Source organism: Carcharhinus amblyrhynchos, chromosome 10 (assembly GCF_965287045.1).
Source record: "Carcharhinus amblyrhynchos chromosome 10, sCarAmb.v2.hapA, whole genome shotgun sequence".
NCBI classification, from domain to species: Eukaryota; Metazoa; Chordata; class Chondrichthyes; order Carcharhiniformes; family Carcharhinidae; genus Carcharhinus; species Carcharhinus amblyrhynchos.
The window spans coordinates 94,439,405-94,454,851 of NC_137333.1; the positions used below are offsets into that span (position 1 = coordinate 94,439,405).

The 15,447-nt window shown below is 45.5% G+C and overlaps 1 protein-coding gene across 2 annotated transcripts in view; it reads right to left on the bottom strand.

Moving 5' to 3' along the window:
- slc9a7 (solute carrier family 9 member 7) overlaps nucleotides 1-15,447 on the bottom strand; it is a 156,759-nt gene that overhangs the window by 125,075 nt on the left and 16,237 nt on the right. The gene's annotated exons all lie outside the window — the stretch shown is intronic.

Sequence of the window (15,447 nt, forward strand, 5' to 3'; positions counted from 1 at the left end):
TCACCCATGTGTCACGTCACCTCACTGACTCCTGATAGAGTCATACAGTGCAGAAAAGGCCCTTTGGCCCATCTACTCTCAACTGACAATAACTACCACTGAAGGCAGGCTAAAACTATTTTCCTGCACTTGTCACATATCCTTGAATATTATGATATTTCAAGTACTCATCTAAATGTTTTTTTTGAGAGGTTGTAAGGTTTCTAGCCTTAACTACCTTCCCAGACGGTGCATTCCAGATTCCCACAAACCTCTTGAGCAAAAAAGTTTTTTCCTCAAATCCCCCACCCCTCACCCTAAAACTGCCCCCTCGCGATTGACCACCTCAAACAAGGGGAACAGCTGCTACCCACTCACCGCGTCCATACCCCTCATACATCTTACACACTCCAATCATGTTCCCGCTTAGACTTCTCTGCTGTAAAGAAAACAATCCAAGCCTATCCAGCCTCTCCATCCCAGGCAACATCCTGGTGAAGCTCCTTTGTACTTCCTCCAGTGCAATCACATCCTTCCTATAGCGAGATGACCAGAGCTGCACACAGTACTCCAGCTGTGGCCTAACCACTGCTCTGTCCAACTCCAATATTACCTGTTGTTCTTATAAGAACACAAGAAATATGAGCAGGAATAGGCCATCTAGCCCTTCGAGCCTGCCCCGCCATTCAGTAAGATCACGGCTGATCTGAAGTGGATCAGTTCCACTTTCCTGCTTTCTCCCCATAACCCTTAATTCCCCTGTCTATCAAAAACCTATCTACCCGTGACTTAAATATATTTAGCAAGGTAGCCTCCACCACTTCAACAGGCAGAGAATTCCAGAGATTCACCACCCTTTGAGTGAAGAAGTTCCTCCTCAACTCTGATCTAAACTGCACCCCCCTTATCTTGAGGCTGTGCCCTCTAGTCCTGCTATCCTTTCTAAGCGGGAAGAATCTCTCTACCTCTACCCTATCCATCCCTTTCATTATCTTATACGTCTCTATAAGATCCCCCACTCATCCTTCTAAACTCCAACGAGTACAGACCCAGTCTATTTAGTCTCTCTTCATAGTCCATACATATGGACTCTATATACCATGACTGATGAAAGCAAGTATCCTGTACGCCTTCTTGTATTACTGATTCACACACACACACACACACACACACACACACACACACACACACACACACACACACACACACACACACACACTAACCAATCGCCAGGTAAAAAAAAATTCTCCTGAATTAATTAAGTATTGTACGAAGTCTCACAATACCAGTTTAAAGTCCAACAGGTATGTTTGGTAGCAAAAGCCACTAGCTTTTGGAGCACTGCTCCTTCGTCAGCTAAGTGGGAGCCCTGTTCACAAACAGGGCATATAAAGACACAAACTCAATTTACAAAATAATGGTTTTGTAAATTGAGTTTGTATCTTTATATGCCCTGTTCACAAACTCCCACTTACCTGACGAAGGAGCAGTGCTCCGAAAGCTAGTGGCTTTTGCTACCAAATAAACATGTTGGACTTTAACCTGGTGCTGTGAGACTTCTTACTGCGTTTACCCCAGTCCAACGCTGGCATCTCCACATCTTAATGAAGTATGCCAACTTAATTAGATTCCTCCATTAAAATTCCGAGCCGCATTAGAATTTTTAAAATATGTTTCTTTTTAATTCGTACATCTAATCATGCAAGAAGCACAGAAGATACTGTACTGGTCTGTGATTTTTGAATGAGAAAGGAAATGTCTTATCTCCAAACAATCTGCATTTTTGCTGTGGTGTGGCCTGACCCCAATTAAACCACTTTTGTGAATTTTAAATAAAAAATGTTTCAACAATACCCGGTTAATGCCAGAGGCAGTAGCGTTATAAAAGGCAAAAGAAATGCAGTCTGACCACATTGGGCTAACTGGTTTGTAGACATTTTTCTTTATTCAGTCTTGGGTTTCTGAAGCCGGCGCTGTCACTCAGCTTGAAGAGGGAGCGAGAGAGTACAAACTCCCCCACAGCCCCCCCAATTTGAAACTCTGTTTTCTCTCTCTCCACAAAGGCTGCCAGGTCCTGCTGAGTGTTTCCTAAGCTTCCTGCTTTCATCACCACCACACCCCCCACCACCACCACACAATCGCTAACTGGGCACGGTTCCACAACTGGAAGGAAATCCTCTGATACTTCACCCTGTAGACGATACTCATGAGGAAGGTCACCCCGGATTCTCAGCAAAGGCCCGGTTTCACCCAACAGGAGCAACTGGAGGTCAAGGGTCGGACTGCTCAGTACTGATCCCCCAGGTTAGATGGGAAGATGAGGGTAACTGTAAATACTGTAGGGAATCTATGATTAATATAATTGCGGCCAAGTGGCTAAGGCAATGGACCAGAAATTGGTCCAGAAATTGGGGGTTGTTCCGCACAGGTTCGAATCCTGCCAACTGCGCATCTACCTTTGGGGTTTCAGTTCAGTCAGGTAGCACAGTTGGTGCAGGCTTGGAGGGCCAAAGGGCCTGTTCCTGTGCTGCAATTTTCTTTGCTCTTTTAGAGAGGAGGCCATTCGGCCTATCAAGTCTACACCAACCACAATCCCACCCAGGCCCTATTCCCATAACCCTTGCTAATGCCCCGACACTAGGTTCAATTTAGCACGGCTAATCAGCCTAACCCACACATCTACGGGAGGAAACTGGAGCACCCAAAGGAAACCCACACAGTCACGGGGAGAATGTGCAAACTCCACACAGACAGTCACCCGAGGCTGGATTTGAACCTGGGACTCTGGTGCTGTGAGGTAGCAATGTTAACCACTGTGACACAGAGAATCCCGACAGTACAGAAGTTGGCCATTCAGCCATCGAGTCTGCACTGACAACAATCCCACCCAGGCACCATCCCCACACCCCATGTATTTACCCCGCTAATCCCCCTGACATCAAGGGTCAGTTTAGCATGGCCAATTCACCTAACCTAATGCCTGTGGTTAGCACTGCTGCCTCACAGTGCCAAGGACCCAGGTTCGATTCCCAGCTTGAGTCACTGTCTTTGTGGAGCTTGCACATTCTCCCCACGTCTGTGTGGGTTTCCTCTCACACTCCAAAGATGTGCGGGTTAGGTGGATTGGCCATGCTAAATTGCCCTTTATAGTGTCAGGGGAGCTATCTAGGGTAAATTCATGGAGATATTGGGACAGGGCCTGGGTGGGACTGTGGTCAGTGCAGACTCGATGGGCCAAATGGCCTCCTTCAGCACTGTATGATTCTATCCATGGATCAACCACAGGCCAAAGACTGTACCTCAAACCTAGGCCGATGGGTCTGGACATAACAACCACTCACTGCTCTGACTGGCCAAACTTACAGTTTCAGTTCATCTTTAGCTCACTTTGTATATCTGCAGCGTGCAAACACTCTGCCATAGATCTGGCCCCAGCAGTAAACCAAATGTGTAGAAGTTGGTTGACAACACATCAGTGGTGTTTGAACAGCTGAGTTCAGCAGGATAACTAAAAAAAAATTTCAGTTAGCGGATCAGAATGGGGCAGTTTGGGTGGAGCGGTTGTATGACTAATCCTGTGGCATGCCCTCAATGCGCTTTCGGCTATCTTAGCCTGAAGTCTAAGAGACCGAGGGTGGGATTCCCCAGAATAGGTCATCGGCAAGACAGCCCTGCTTGGAAGGCCTAATCTTGGTTCAGGAATCCCGTCCCCTCAAGTAAAACATTGCCGGCAGCTTCAATAGCAGATAGGTAGGTGTCTGTGGATAACCTGCTGATGAACAATTTTTCCCAGGGTTACAGAAGAGAAAAGAAAAAAAAATATAGTTCTGTCTCATTTGAAATTGAAATAAGGCATGGATTTTCTACAGGCCTTGCTGCACTCTTACCTCTCCCACCTACAGAACAGAACACAGACGCACACTCACAACACGAATAATTGCCTCAGAAGGTGGACAGGGAATTACTGCAAACACAGGGATGGAGTTCCAGGAACAAAGAGTGCTTATGCTACTCGAACGTTTATTTATTAAATCTATTAAATCCTAAACACGGTCATTCTACTCCAATCAGGACCACCATGGTTTTAATTGAATTGCATTTAATGTAGCTTTTTCAGAAAGTTATTTATAATTCAGATCATGCATTCCAGCTCTGACAAGCTCCCCTCTCTGGCTGGTGGGCGACTGCCAGGAGTTGACCACAGAAACAGGACCTACGTTTCTGTCCATTAATCTGCCATTGGCGACATTTTAAAATGTATACTGTCTAACTCTTAACAGAGGACACAAAATACAAAAGACCCCAACCGTGAATAATTCAGGAGAGTTTTCACGTGAACCAACACCGACACTAGCCTCAGGGCGGCATGGTGACACAGTGGTTAGCACTGCTGCCTCACAGCACCAGGGACCCGGGTTCGATTCCTGGCTTGGGTCACTGTCTGTGCCAAGTCTCCATGCTCTCCCCATGTTTGCTTGGGTTTCCTCCCACAGTCCAAAAGCCAAGCTGGTTAGGTGCATTGGCCATGCTGAATTCTCCCTCCGTATACCCGAACAGGCACCGGAGTGGGGCAACTAGGGGATTTTCACAGTAGCTTCATTGTAGTGTTAATGTAAGCCTACTTGTGGCACTAATAAATAAACTTTAAACTAGACAATGATACAACTATGGAGATGATATTCCAACACAGTTATTTATTTCACACACAAACAGAAAATGCTGGAAAATCTCAGCAGGTCTGACAGCATCTGTGGGAAGAGAATAAAGCAAGAAGTCTCACAACACCGGGTTAAAGTCCAACAGGTTTATTTGATAGCAAAAGCCATGAGCTTTCGAAGCGCTGCTCCTTCGTCAGGTAAGTGGGAGTTCTGTTCACAAACAGGACGTATAAAGACACAAACTCATTTTCCAAGACAATGGTTGGAATGCAACACTTTACAGGTAATCAAGTCTTAAAGATACAGACAATGTGAGTGGAGAGAGGGTTAAGCACCGGTCAAACAGATGTGTATTGTCTCCAGCCAGGACAGTTAGTGAGATTTTGCAAACCCAGGCAAGTCATAGGGGTTACAGATAGTGTGACATGAATCCAAGATCTTGGGTGAGGCCGTCCTCACGTGTGCGGATCTTGGCTATCAGTCTCTGCTCAGCGACTCTGCGTTGTGTGTCGTGAAGGCCGCCTTGGAGAATGCTCATCCGAATATGAGAGGCCGAATGCTCATGAGTGAATTGATGGACTGTGAATTAACACCGATTACTTGCCTGGGCTTGCAAAATCTCACTAACTGTCCTGGCTGGAGACCATACACATCTCTTTAACCTGTGCTTAACCCTCTCTCCACTCACATTGTCTGAATCTTTAAGATTTGATTACCTGTAAAAACTCACACTCCAACCATTATTTTGTAAATTGAGTTTGTGTCTTTTTTGCGAACAGAGCTCCCACTTACCTGACAAAGGAGCAGCGCTCCAAAAGCTAGTGGCTTTTGCTACCAAATAAACCTGTTGGACTTTAACCTGATGTTGTGAGACTTCTTACTATGTTTACCCCAGTCCAACGCCAGCATTTCCACATCAGGAGAGAATACACGCAATGTTTCAAGTCTGGATGGCCCTTCATCAGAGCTGAAACTTGAAAAGTTGGCTCTATTCTCTCTCCATAAATGCTGTCAGACCTGCTGAGATTTTCCAGCATTTTCTGTTCTTGTTTCAGATTCCCAGCATCCGGGGCAATTTGCTTTTATCATAGTTATTTAGTTATCAGCTTGGTTTAGTTGGTAGCAGTCTCAACTTTCAGCCAAAAGACTGTGGGTTCAGGCCTCACTAGGCTAACACTGCAGTGCAGTGCTGAGTGACAGTTCTGTTAGCCTCAGTTAAGACAATAAGACGAGGTTCAACCTCTTTGTACTGATCGGCACAAGAGATCTGATGGCACAATGAGAAGAACAGGAGCTTTCTCTTCGTGTGCTGGCTAATCTTGAACTCTCAATCAACTTCACCAAAATGAGACTAAGTAGTAAACTACCTCATGGCTGTTTGTTCACCATTGCTGTGTGCCCATTAGTTGTTGCATTGACCTACATTACAACACTGATTACACTTCTAAAATAATGCACCAGCTCCCAAGATACAAAGACTCTTTCCTCCAAATTGTACATGTACTCTCATATTCATGAGTGCATTTTTATGAGGGTACATTAATTTTAATGTAGATGAAAGTGGAAATCTCCTGTATTGTTTTGTCCAAATCTTTGGAATATGACATATTAGGAGTCTTGCAAATTTGCATGACCCACTGCATCTTTGAGTCACCGCCAGTCGGTAAAGTCAAAACTTAGACACAGAATTTTCTCTTTGCTGAGAGTTTATTGACATTAAGGGGAAGCGATGGCCCAGTGGTATTATTTCTGGACTATTAATCCAGAAACTCAGCTAATTTTCTGGGGACCCGGTTCAATTCCCGGCACAGCAGATAGCGGAATTTGAATCCAATAAAAAACATCTGGAATTAAATATAGAAACATAGAAGATAGGAGCAGGAGGTGGCCATTTGGCCTTTCAAGCCTGCTCCGCCATTCATTACGATCATGGCTGATCGTCCAACTCAATAGCCTAATCCTACTTTTTCCCAAATGAATCAACTGATGGCCGTTGTCAGTTGGCAGAAAAACCCATCACTCATGTTATTTAGGGAAGGAAATCTGCTGTCCTTACCTGGTCAGGCCTACATGTGGTTCCAGAGCCACAGCAATGTGGTCGACTCTCAACTACCCTCTGAAATAGCCTAGCAAGCCACTCAGCTCAAAGGAAACTAGGGATGGGCAATAAATGCTGATGTGGAGATGCCGGCGTTGGACTGGGGTAAACACAGTAAGAAGTCTCACAACACTAGGTTAAAGTCCAACCTGATGAAGGAGCAGCGCTCCAAAAACTAGTGACGTTTGCTACCAAGTAAACCTGTTGGACTTTAACCTGGTGTTGAGACTTCTTACAATAAATGCTGGCCAGCCAGCGACACCCATGTACTGCGAATGAATAAAAACATTATTCACTCTCCTGCTTGCGGACAGACCCAGGCCTTCCTGTCACTCACCACTTCAACACTCCACCCTCCTTTCCTGTCCATCCTCAGCCTCTTACAAATGTTCTCGCAAACCCCAACGCAAACTTCTGATTGGGCACTTTACTGCCTTCCGGACTGAACATGGAGTTTGACAGCTTCAGGGTATGAACTCTCCCCTCCACCTTCACCCTATTTCCATTTATTTTATTTCATCTCATTTTTTTCTTCTCATTCATCCATTTTTCCACTTCTCCATTCCCGCTTTCCATCTTGTACCTCCTCCCCCCCCACCATCCCTTTCAAGGCCAAGGCCATATTCCTCAGACAATCCCTATACCATCCGTACCTCTATTCTGCCACTCACACATTCTGATCATTTCAACGGACACTTTTAGCACCTTTCTCCGTGGTTTCAAAAAAAAACCCACTTCCCGTTGGAATTTCTCACCTCGCAAAACTGCAGCTTTTGTATCAATTCATAGTCACAGAGTCACTGAGGTTTACAGCATGGAAACAGGCCCTTCGGCCCAACTTGTCCATGCTGCCCTTCAACATACTTCATGTAATTGATTTATATTCCCGGGAATATGTCACTAAAAAAGCCAAGAGAATCTTCAAGCACGCTTCTCCTGCAGTAGGGGAATCCAAGCCGACATCTTGATCGCCAAGTCTTTCGTCAAAACCCCAATCAGGAGCATCAGATAGAAGTATACAAACAAAATGAGCAATTTTTTTTTTGAAGGAAATTAAAAATGAAGTCATGTTTACAACAACTTATCTAGTCCACCATTTATAAAAAATTAAAACAAATGATCAGTAAAATAAACAAATTAAAGATTGGTGGTGGTGGGGGGGATGCGGGGTGACAGCCCCAAGTGGGGTATTATAACTAAAACAAAAATGAAACTTAATTCAATCAAAATCTAACTCTTGGGGGTGACGATGCACCCCAGCTCCCCTCACTGCCCAGCGAGTATCGGCCTGGATACTAGGGAAAACTGCCCTGCTTACCCACAAAAATCATGCCGTGGGACCTTTATTGCCCACACGAGCAGTCTCAGTTCAATATCTCATCCCAGAGACACCGCCTCCAACAGCACAATGCTCCTTCAGTACTGCTGACCCACACTGGATTTCATTTCAGTAATCAATCCAGAACCTGTGGTTCAGGAGGAAAGAGTGCTACTGGCTAAGCCACAGCTGACACAGTGCCCTATTTATAAAGATTTGTAAGCTCACCCGTGCCTGAGGCAGAGCGATTTTACCATCTACCATTGTGGGATTCAAGCCAAGTATCCCAGAGCTCTAGATCTAAGGTCTATTCAGATCAGTGACATGGACCACAGGAGGAAGCCAGTGCCCTTTTCATATGTGCGTAAAATACTTCATTAATACTTCATTGGTGTACCCTAACAATGTAATGGCTCGGTGGTTAGCACAATTGCCCCACAGCACCATGGCCCAATTCTGACCTTGGGTCCCTGTTTGTGTGGAGTTTACACGTTCTCCCTGTGTCTGCGTGGGTTTCGTCCCATGGTCCAAAGATGCACAGGTCAGGTAGGTTGGCCATGGTGAATGTGTGGGGGTTGCGGGGATGGGGCAGCGGAAGGGCATGGGCCAGATGCTCTGTCAGAGAGTCAGTGCAGTTTTGATGGGCCGAACAGCCGTCTTCTGCACAAGCCATCAACTGTGTTCCTTAAATGCAATACCCAGCATGTTATTTGTGCCTTCCTCAACGTACAAGCTGGATAAAACTAACTTGGTAGAAGAACCACCCTTAACAGTTCCCCTTTCCATCGGTCCTTTCGAAGTCAGAGTGACTTAGGTTCATTATTTTGTGGTGGTTTGTGTCCAGGGGATTGGCTTGTATCAAACAGAGTGGGGCAAATTACATTCTGTACGGTGTCCGTGATGGTCACAGACAGGATCTTATCTTTGCTGACGTACTTGGTTCAGTCAGGAAACCAGCTGATCTTGAAGATGTTGATTCTTTTGCACTTGGAAGATTAGAAAAAAGCCAGATCAACAGCGCAATATGATTAGCACAGCTTCCTGATTCAAAAGTGACAAGTTGAATAAGTCTTATAAGTTCATAGAATCATAGAAGCCTCCAGTGCAGAAGGAGGCCTCATCAAGCCTGCACCCACCTCAATCCCACCCTGGCCCTATTCCCACAACCCTATGTATTTACCCTGCTACTACCCCTGACACTAAGGGGCAATTTAGCACAGCCAGTCAACCTAACCTGCAAATATTTGGGTTGTGGGAGAAAACCAGAGCACCCGGAGGAAACCCACACAGACGCAGAGTCCTTTTTGAAAGGATCTGTAATCACAAATCTAACCACACCAGTAGGTCAGACGTTACCACTCTGATACCTTTACTCCAAACAGCGATTTAAATGTTACTTCCTATATGAAGTTTTTACTCCAACAATGGTTGTCATGTTTGTCAATATATGTCCAGAATCACAAAGCATTTTATTGATTTTAAAGTTAGATTTATCTGTGCTAACAATATAATAGGCATTACATAAAATTGTCGCTGGTACAGTATTTAATAATGATTTTGAGGAACAGATATTTACTTATTAAGGCGAGTCGCCATAGTCCTAAATGACCATAGACTGACCAAGGTTGAGAAGGTGGGGCCTTCATGAATAACCTCAGCTGATATGGGAACTGAACCCACGCTGTTGGCATCGCTCTGCATCATGAATAGAATCACAGAATCCCTACAGTGCAGAAGAAGGCCATTTGGCCCATCACGTCTGCACCGACCACAATCCCACCCAGGCCCTAATCCCATAAGCCCATATATATATTTCTTTTAAACACAGAGGGTGGTGGGTGCCTGGAACTCGTTGCCAGGGGAGGTAGTGGAAGCCGATACAGTAGTGACATTTAAGGGGCGTCTTGACAACTACATGAATAGAATTGGAATGGAGGGATTTGGTGCCTGGAAGGGGGGTTTTAGTTCAGTTGGACAGCATGGTCAGTGCAGGCTTGGAGGGCTGAAGGGCCTGTTCCTGTGCTGTACTTTTCTTTGTTCTTTCTTTGTTTTATCTTTACCCCGCTAATCTCCCTGACACTGGAGCCAATTTCACATGGCCAATCAACCTAATCCGCACATCTCTGAAGTGTGGGAGGAAACCGGAGCACCTGGAGGAAACGCACGCAAACATGGGGAGAACGTGAGACTCCAGACAGACAATGACCCGAGGTCCCTGGCACTATGAGGCAACAGTGCTAACAACTGTGCCATCCCTATGAACCAGCCTTCCAGTCATCTGAGCTAATCGACTTGCCCTTACGTATCAGTGTGATGGCTGTGCTTGCTTCTCACTGCAGTCTGGCTCTTCTCGACAAGAAGCACGTCGAGGAGAGGGGCATAAAGGAATCAGGAGGAGAGTGGGAAACCGCAGGAATCCTGAAGAGAACAGAACATGCCTTTAGACAATGCTGACTTTTTCTGTCAAAAGTCTTGACCATGGCAAACGGGGAAGTCATCCACTTCACCCATCCTGGGGCACTGGCTCCCTGGAAGGTATCTAAAGAACCTCCCAAGGTCGGCAGATTCCAGTTGGAGAACTATGGGAATAACTAACAGGCATTACGTGCCCTTTTGTCGCGAGATAAGGATTTCTCCACGAGCATTAAAAGATGGCAAAAATTTGACTTACATGTGGCGCAGCTGACATATAAAACTCCCCAATCCCTTACTGACAGTGCAACCAGATTTCACCCAGATTGTGCTGGTGAAACTGGCACAAAACGTGACTCCTGGGTCTGGCTTGACATTAGGGCGGCACAGTGGTTAACACTGCTGCCTCACTGTGCCTGGGACCTGGATTCAATTCCCAGCTTGGGTCACTGTCTGCACGGAGTCTGCCTGTTCTCCCTGTGTCTGTGGTGGGTTTTCTCCAGGCGCTCCGGTTTCCTCCCACAGTCCGAAAGATGTGCTGGTTAGGTCCAAGCTAAATTGTCCCTCTGTTTACCTGAACAGGAGCCAGAGTGTGGTGACTAGGGCATTTTCACAGTAACTTCATTGCAGTGTTAATGTAAGCCTACTTGTGACACTAATAAATAAACTTAAAACTTGAACTTGTTTTAAGGTGGTTAAGGGGGGGTTAAGTCTTGCAATGAGATTTATCCTTCAAACCTTCCATTCCAGTAATAATCCATACCCAAGAACAGAGCTGGGATTGGGAAAGCGTCCTTTGATGAACTGCTTTGGTAAATTAGGCCTCTCAGAGCATCACTCACTGATCTTGGTTAGTGAGGAACAGGAGCTGGGATTCCCGCTGGGAGCTATCACAAATACCTCACTTAAAAAGGGAAACAGAGGCCCAGAGATGAGGACACCATCAAGGCCAGTAATAGTAGAGGAGAGGGAGTGAAGTAAATCAAGAAGCAGCGATTAGATGGCAACTAACTTGCCGACATGACGTAAATTGGAAAATATATTTTATTGCAGGGCAATGAAAAATAACCAGCCACAAGCAGAAAATGCATTGTGCCCCAGTGTCAAGAGGCACAAGTGTAATGTGGTGACAGGCCAGGCTTCAACTAAATATGGATACATTTAAAATCACAACTTCATTTTTTATCTTTTAACATGCACACACTTTCAACCAAAATTTCTTTAAAAATCATTGAATCCTACGGTGCAGGAGGCCATTTGGCCCATCATATCTGCACTGACTCTCTGACAGACAGAGCATCTGATCCAGCTCTATCCCTGTAACACCTGCCCCCCGCCCCCCCCCCCCCGTATTTACCCCACTAATGCCCCTACACAATGATTGCCTGGTATTATCGCTAAACTATTAATCCAGAAACTCAGCTAATGTTCTGGAGACTGTAGTTCGAATCCCGCCACAGCAGATGGTGGAATTTGGATTCAATTCAAAAAAAATTTGGAATTAAGAATCTACTGATGACCATGGAACCACTGCCGATTGTCAGAAAAACACATCTGGTTCACTAATGCCCTTTAGGGAAGGAAATCTGCCATCTTCACTTGGTCTGGCCTAATGCATTCTTTCTGGTTGTATCACAGCTTGGTAAGGCTCCTGCTCTGCCCGTGACCACAAGGAACGAGAAAAGGTCGTGAACGTAGCCCAATCCCTCATGCAAACCAACTTCCCATCCATTGACTCTGTCTACACTTTACGCTGCCTCGGCAAAGCGGCCAACATAATTAAGGACTCCACTCACCCCTGCTATTCTCTCTTCCACCTTCTTCTGTGCAGTTTTGGGCGCCGCACCTGCGCAAGGATATTTTGGCCTTGGAGGGAGTGCAGAGGAGGTTTACTAGGCTGATACCGGAGTTGAGGGGATTGAGCTATGAGGAGAGGCTGAATAAACTAGGCTTGTACTCGTTAGAGTTTAGAAGAACGAGGGGAGATCTCATTGAGACGTATAAGATGATGAATGGGATGGATAGGATAGAGGTGGAGAGACTCTTCCCGCTCAAAAAAGACAGTAGGACTAGGGGGCACAGCCTCAAGATAAAGGGGAGGCGGTTTAGAACGGAGTTGAGGAGGAACTTCTTCACTCAAAGGGTGGTGAATCTCTGGAATTCTCTGCCCGTTGAAGTGGTGGAGGCTGCCTCGCTAAATATTTTTAAGAAGCGGGTTGATGGGTTCTTGATAAGAGAGGGGATTAAGGGTTATGGGGAGAGGGCGGGAAAGTGGAACTGAGCCACAACAGATCAGCCATGATCTTATTGAATGGCGGGGCAGGCTCGAAGGGCTAGATGGCCTACTCCTGCTCCTATTTCTTATGTTCTTATGTATCAACCGTCTCAAGAACGGCTTCTTCCCTGCTGCTGTCAGACTTTTGAATGGACCTACCTTGCATTAAGTTGATCTTTCTCTACACCCTAGCTATGACTGTAATACTACATTCTGCACTCTCGTTTCCTTCTCTACGAACGGTATGTTTTGTCTGTATAGCGCACTTTTCATTGTATGTTAATATATGTGACAATAATAAATCAAATCAAACGTGACTCCAGAGCCACAGCAATGTGGTTGATTCTCAACAGCCCTTGGGCAACTAGAGATGGGCAATAAATGCTGGCCAGCCAGTGACGCCCATGTCTCATGAATGAGCAATTTAGAAAAAAAAACACATTTGGGACACTAAGGAGCAATTTAACATGACAAATCCGCCTAACCCGCACATCTTTGGACTGTGGGAGGAAACCAGAGCACCCAGACATGGGCAGAATATGCAGACTCCACACCGACAGTGACCGAAGCTGGGAATTGAACCCAGATCCCTGGCACTGTGAGGCAGCAGTGCTAACCACTGTGCCGCCCAGCACAATATGAAAAGTGCTGTCTGCAACACGTTTTAATAATGCCTTTATGTGATCTTGTATTTACTGAAGCATATCAGCAAGATGGCTGTACCCACACCTCAGCTATGCGTCTGTCCATCCTTGATATGATGTTTGCTGCACTCTGCTCCTGCCTCTCACCTCATACCAACCGGCATCTGGCTGCTGCTCATTCATTTACTGCTCCAGTCACGGCGCGCTGGGCCATTTCCCAAAGTCAGCCTTGCTTCTTAAGCCCTTTCACCTGATTCACTTTCACCTGATTTCATGGATCTCCGGAAAGTCTCTCGAGGCCTCAGTTTGAGAACTGCTGCGCTAGCTTCAGGGTCACACACACAGCTCCAGGCACAGCTATTTCCTCAGGCTTTAGTTCAAGGACATAGATACCTTGGAATCATCTGGTCACATTTTATGTACGTTTCTTTTCTGTGTCCCGTTTATTTACTTCTGTGTTTATCTAAGGTGGCACAGTGGTTAGCAGTGCTGCCTCACAGTGCCAGGGACCTGGGTTTGATTCCCTGCCTGGGTGACTGTGCGTGCTGAGTTTGCACATTCTTCCCATTATCTGTGTGGGTTTGCTCCAGTTTCCTCCCATAGTCTGAAAGGCGTGCTGATTAGGATGATTGGCCATGCTAAATTCTCCCTCAATGTACCCAAACAGGCGCCGGAGTGTGGCGACGAGGGGATTTTCACAGTAACTTCATTGCAGCGTTAATGTAAGCCTACTTGTGACACTAATAAATCAACTCAAACTAGAGCATCATCAGCATGGCTCACTAGTGACGCTAGGTTTTCAGTTTATTCCCTGCTGAGAGCCTCTTCCTTCTCTTTTTAACCTTTGAACTTCACTACTCCAACAAACTCCTGGGAAGTTTTAAAAATCCTGTTTTGGGATTTTAGCAAGATCATGCAGGAAGATAACGTACAACTACCATAGAGGAGCTGCAACCTGTTGTAACTTGTGGGATCATGTAAAAACTCTGATCAGTGTTTAGAATCATACTGCGCTCAGGTAGCGTGGCCCACATGATCGGGCCAGACCCTACGGAGAGACAGCGTGGGAAGCCGAACGCGTGTCCGGGTGGGGGAGGAACCTCAAATGGTGCCAGGGCTGAGTAGAGAGAGTAGACATGTATTCAGTTCAGTAGACCATCGCCTGTACATGTATAAACACTGCTGATTAAAAAAACCTTTCATAACTTGAAGCCACACGTCGCTTGAAGTTATTACAAATATCGCCTTTGCAGTTATATCTAATATCATCTCTTCCAATCAACAACACCAGGCAACACAAAATCCACCCACAACAATAATACAGATTTAAGACATCAGTGTTTCCCCTTTCATTGAATCAAAAAGAGTAATTCTGTTTGAACTGTGATGGCAACTTTTCAGTTCAGTCAGTCTGAGTTACATTATATGTAAGGCCAGTGGCTAGCAGGGACAGTGCTAGCTTCCTTCAAATGAAGCTTCTTCACTGTAATGGTGGTTGTTGGACTCGGGGATAAATTCAGATCAAGCCTCTGAAGCAAGTTACTTTTATCCCCTTCGATGGGGTATCAACGGTCCAATCTAAGCAACAAATTATCACAATCTATGATATTTTGAAAGCTTTGGATCTGCTCGCAGTTTCTGCTGTGTCGCATCACACTTCTGCCACCCCAACTTCTTGTCTCAAAAGCAGCAAATCAGGATGGAAGGCTGCCAGAAATCCACCAATCGAAAAAGCTTCAGAGCATTGGTGAAAACCACCAATCCTGATTGGTTCACCTTCTCCTTCACCGATTGGTCAGGGGATATACTCAAGTGCAAAGGTTGCCTTTCAGTAACTGAAATTTCCTATGTCCCAAAAGTAAGATCTATAGCAAGACATTTAAAAATAACATGCTAGACCTAAATTATAAAATTGTCTTTCGTGCCTCTGATTAACCTCAAACAGAATTTTAATTCGAAAGGCTTCATCAAGCTTGGACATCATCCTTTCGCTTGTCGCTGTGGCTCACACAATCAGGATTATGTGGCACGCTCAAAAGATTTCCAGGACACATTCGTAGAAT